Raw genomic sequence first — 6,000 nt, forward strand, 5'->3', positions numbered from 1 at the left:
CGTTCTTCCTAAGATACACCATGCAGGCAGGGAGACTGGAGGCCGATGTAGCGATATTTTGGCCGAAATATTGATGTAATCAAGCACAATAACCCACCACTCTTACCGCACACTGCCGACTGAAGATGCTACGGGGCCGCCCAGATTCCCACACGGGTTCCCAACATTTTCTCTTTCGATCTTTTCTCTACGCTACTTTCCCGTCACTCTGTTGTATATACCGTATTTATAGGGCGAAGATAACGTTGTGATAATTATATTTAGTTACTCCCTGACGCTAGACCTGGTCTTCTATTTTGAATTCGGGAATATTAGCAGATGTTTCTATACGATAGAAATTTTAGGATGCTGCCGATTCTTTTCTTTTTTCCTCGCCAGTTTTTATTATTTTTTTTTTCTGCCAAACCTGGATGACTGTATTGTAATAATTTGTCGTAGAAGCATAGGCTGGTTTCAAGTAGATATCCATCTCACGTACTTAACCGATGTCTTGAATTCTGGATAATTATCGTCCTCCGGGAGTAGTATTTCCCGTGACCTACTTAGAGAAACCAAATTACTTCCATTAAGTATTTCTTCTTGACAAATGCTGTCCGTACATCCATAAGCTCAATAAATAACAACCAAAGGTGACGCAGCGTTGCATTTACTGGACAAAGCAGCCGATACGGCCTAGCGTTTAGTACATATCTTAATAAAACCCGATACAACCCCCCCTTTCCTCTCCTTGCTATCTCCGTTTTCTCTTTTACTGTCCTTCCCTTTTTCTTTCTTTCACCTCCTCTTACATCTTCTCTCGTCGCTGTTTCAGTTCTCTCTTACTGCCCTTCCTTTTTCTTCCTTTGACCTACACTCCCCCCCCCCTCTCTCTCTCATAGGCTACCAAGTTTGAGGCAGTGATAAATTATAACAGAAAATGCTTCAAAATAATCCCATTTTTCTGCCATAAGCTATCGTGCGGCAAAGTGATATTATGGACTGGAAAATTATACAAACTAAGCCCATTTTTACTATAACAGGCCATCACGTGTGGACCCCACGACCAGTGATTATAAGATTAATAAAAATGTCGCGCAAATTAATCCATTTTCCGTAACAGACTCCCATGACAGACTAACAATTCTTTATTACTCTAATAGGTCACTCTGTTAAATGGCCCAATATTGCCTTTATTTTGATATTAATTTTATATTACTTCTAGCTATTTTACGGCAGCCCTCATCTCCCCTTTTGTAAACTTAATTCTACATCTCTAACAGCCTACTCTGACGATACAGATTGATTTAATATATCCAGAATTAGCTAATTTGTGATTGTCATATAATGTTTAAATAAGGAAATTCTTTAACACATGTCTTGCCCAAACCAGTGATAATTTTTACCGGGCGCAGTAACCCCTTCAGCCAGAGGTTGTCACTGGTATTTTATTGCCACACACACAAAAAAAAAAGTTCACTCAGCTTATGACAGGAAGTAACAATGAAGGGGATAATGACATCATAGTTAGCCCCTTGATTGTTAAGTCTCGTGAGTTGAATAAATTCGTATGGAGATAACAAGAATAAGGTGAATTGGAGGAGGTTATCAGAGAGCACGACGACACCGCACATGAACTCTGATCTTGACCAGTGATCTTGACCTTTGATTGATCTGCACCCAAACGGAGCCCCTTCCCCTTCCCTCAAACAACGTGTGTATTTGCTGATTCTGATCCCAATCGACATTCACAAAATAACCCAACACCCTGAACTGTGACACTGACCCATGACCTTTGACCTTTCATCGATCTACATGGCATTTGCTGCACCAAAATCGAATTATTTATTTTCAGGCCCCAAAACAACGTATATGTCAATCATGCCGAAATTGCATCCCACACAGAGATAGTTTGTTAACATACACACATATCAAAAACAGAAACCGACTCCATACACGCATACATACACATCGAAAGGAGAATCAATAGGAACCAACTACATACATACACATACATATCGAAACAGAAACCGACTTCATACACATACATAGCCTACATCCATACAGAAAGACAACTAGGAACCGACTCCATACATACATATCGAAAGAGAAACCAACTACATACTGTACATACATACATACATGTCGGTACACATCGAATCAGAAACCAACTACTGTACTGGACATACATACATACATACACACATACATAATCGAAAGAAACAAACCAACTACATACGGGACATACATACAGTACATATCGAAACAGAAACCAACTACATACATACATACATAAATATAGATAGACAGACAGATTTATAGGTAGATAGACAGATATATATCGAAAGAAATTGAAGCCGACTCATTACAACAGCTACGGCCTTGGCACCGCTTAAAAAAAAAAATCGCAAGGAAAATGCTTATCTCTTCAATAGGGTCATGTTTCTTTTAATCCACACTTAAACCTTAAAGACGATACTGACCCGTTTCATGAGGGGACTTATTTTTTACTGCCTGTGCCGATTGCTGTCACACTTATAACAGAGCCGCTAGCTTATCTTCTTCCTGGTGATGAAGGCTTTGAAATAAACCTTTATTACACTCAAACCATTACCGTAACTTCACGACACCCATTACCACAAGGCATACCATACCCTCGTGGCCCCTTCATGCCCTCCATCACAATTCCGCCTCATCCCACCAATTTCTTTATCCCCATGCCTATTACCTTAACCCCGGACACTTTCCTTCATTAAGAATATTTTGAAACAAACCTTCAATGGACTCAAGCCACATTACACCCACCAACCACCTAATTTCAGTCCATTCCTCTCATTCCTTCGTTCACCGCGACCATTTCTCACCTCTCTCCCTTGTAACGTAACGCAGGTCACGCAGTCGACGAACGTATTTATTTCGGTCTTGATAAGTACATAACACCCCTAGAAGGGCCCAATGGACCACAGGTTAAGAGTCCCTGTCCTAGAACGACAGATGTAAGAGCCAGGTCTGACAGGTGTAAGACCAGATATTAAAGCTGTTAAAGCCAGATATGATACATGTAAGAGCCAGGCCTGGCATTTAAGAGTTAGGTATCACAAGTGTAAAAGCAGGTATGACAGCTGTAAAAGCCAGGTGTGACGTGTATGAGCAGGTATGACAGTTATAACACCCAGGTAATATTTATGTGACCGGTGTTGTAACAGTCAGGTATGACGTGCATAATGCATGTGTCAGCACCTTACAAGAGGTATATATGTGACAAGTATGAGAGCTTGGCAAGACAGATGTAAAGGCCAGCCATGACAGGTATGAGACAGGTTAAGACAAATGTCAGAGCCAGGTTAAGTGAGGTTCAATGCGGGTTTTATACAGGTACCTGAGCTGAGGACCCTTCGCTGCAATAGCCGACGACCAGAGATGCGGAAGAGGCTGTGGAACCTGGACCTGTACCTGTACCTGTACATGGTCGCCGCCTCACTGCCCTGCCTCGCTACCTCCTCGCCCACCTCCACCCTACTTACCCCCGCCCATAACGCCACACGCCTCCCGGCCCACCTCCATCCTACCCACCCCTGCCCAAAACACCCCACACATCCCTGCCCACCATTTGCCCTCCCCCTGACAACTTCTACCCCCGCCGCCCATAACGCCACACACCTCCCCGCCCACCACCCTGCCCTTACGTCCCCCATCCCTCACCCTCCAGCCCCCACCCATCCCCTAAAGCCGCCCCTGAATATGCACAGAAATAAACCCCCTCCCCCCGCCCCACCTTGTCAGACTCCTCCTAGATACCCTGCCTCTCCCCCCCCAAAAAAAAAAAAATCATACGAACACACTTCCCCTTCTCTATGCAAAACAGAAACAAATGACTGGGAACACAAATTCCGACCCCCCTCAAAGGAAAAAAAAAAACGCTAATAAAGCCAAACCTAGAACTCATATTGTCGAAATGACTGAATATGTTGCTTCTGAAATTTACACTAAGGGGCAGAAGCACAGGCAGAAATAGACTAGGGAGGACCGTTCCAAAATTGATCAGTTGTATACGTGAAGGGCTGAGAATGTAAGTTCACTCTAGAGTAGTATTAATGATGGATGGAAAACATCAGTGGGGTCTTTATACCGGCAGGCGAGTGCTGCGTGCCCTCCGTAATGGGGAGGGGACGTAGCCGAAATTAGGGAACGGCAGCGACCACTGTAATAACGGTAATAAGCGAGCGATGTCACATTTCAGCGAAAAGAGGGAGACACTTGAGGGTAAGGGGGTTAACAGAGAAGGGGATTTGACATGAATGCTGTTAATAGATGCTGTATGTGGCAACCTCCCCTCCAACCTCTCTCTCTCTCTCTCTCTCTCTCTCTCTCCTGGCCAACCCCTCCTCTCCATACCCGCGTGCCCAAGGACCAATTCAGCCGCTTCTGGCTACTACACACACGCCCTCCATCTTGTTTCAACTCCTCTCCTACGTCCACCCCTGCACCCACCCATCCTCCACCCACCCTCACATACCCATCCACACTAACAAGCTCACCTAAACACTCATCCACTCTCATTTACCCACTTCCACACCTCATCGTCCATCCTCTACTCCACCCCAATTCACCTTGGACCTCCATACTAAACTTCACCAAACCACAATACCCACCCTACCCTCTAGTACCCACCTCAATATCCATTCTATCCTCCATCCATCCCAGTGCACACCCTAGCCTCCATCCGCCCCAAAATTCATCCACCTGCCCATCCTAATACCCATCCACATATGCTCCCAATTCACCCAATTATCCTTATAACCAACTGTTGTATTTCATGTCAGTTCACTTTTCTTCAAGTATTCTAGTTTACTCACTCTCTCTCTCTCTCTCTCTCTATCAAAATGTGTACACTATACCAATATCCGTCTTTCCAAAACCCTCTTGAGACGCCGTACGGTACTATTCCATCTTTCAATTCCAATCCACTTTCCAGCATCCACTCTTCCACAACTCCATCCAAGGAACACTAAATTCTGGTCACAGGAAGCCTTAACATCCACCCAATCACACCACAACATGAGCACATCCAGCAGCAATCCCTCATTCCATTCTAATCACACTTCTAGCCTCGATATTTCAACTCTTCAATCCACCAGACTCTCACTTAAACTGCAGTCAACCTTTCAGCAACAATTCTTTCCATTTCTTCCACCCTGCAAACTTTGTTTCAACCCATTTCACGTTCCAGCATCAATTCTTCCACATTGTAATCTATTTTCCTGCATCCAGTCATCCAACACTTCCATTCAATTTCCTGCATCCAACCCTCCACATCATAAACTGCCACAGCGCAACCACTCTTCCACATCTTAATCCACCTCTACACTCAGATCATCCACATCATAATCCACCATCTGCACTCACTTCTTCCACATCATAATCCACCATCTACATTCAATTCTTCCACATCCTAATCTACCATCTGCAATCAATTCCTCCACATCCTAATCCACCATCTACATTCACTTCTTCCACACCACACTCCATCACCTACATTCAACTCTTCCACATCCAATTCCACCATCTACACTTAATTCTTCCACATCCTAATCCACCCTCCAGCATCCACACTTCCACCAGACTCTCTCACAGGAAGTCTTCACCGGATGGCATTCAATTAAGGTCCCCCAAAACACGCCAGAACAAGCCCAAATCTCGGTCATTATCAGGTTCTTATCAGCCCCCCAGGTGAGGCTAATGAGGGGGCCGCCAGGTGAGCCCCGGGGCAGGTGGGACTCGCGGATCAACACGTATCTGAGTGGGGATCAAGGTCGGATGTTAGAGAAGCCGCCGTCACATGTGTTGCTGGGACCTGGGGGCGCTGTGAGGTGTGGTGAGGGCGGTGGGTGGAGAGTGGTGAGGGAGGTAGGTAAAAGATGGTGAGGGTGGTGGGTGGAAGGTGGAGGGTGGTGAACCGAGGGCAGAGAGTAGAGGATGGATTTATTTTTTGTGACAAAAGGAAGCACCAAAGGCTGGAAAGCA

At 44.9% G+C, this 6,000-nt stretch overlaps 1 protein-coding gene across 1 annotated transcript in view; it reads right to left on the bottom strand.

The window, feature by feature from the left end:
- LOC145408811 (spectrin beta chain, non-erythrocytic 1-like) overlaps nt 1–6,000 on the bottom strand; it is a 471,375-nt gene that overhangs the window by 291,641 nt on the left and 173,734 nt on the right. The window lies entirely within an intron of this gene.

This window comes from Coenobita brevimanus, chromosome 78, assembly GCF_032717465.1.
Source record: "Coenobita brevimanus isolate Jiangsu-jjx chromosome 78, ASM3271746v2, whole genome shotgun sequence".
Taxonomy (NCBI): Eukaryota; Metazoa; Arthropoda; class Malacostraca; order Decapoda; family Coenobitidae; genus Coenobita; species Coenobita brevimanus.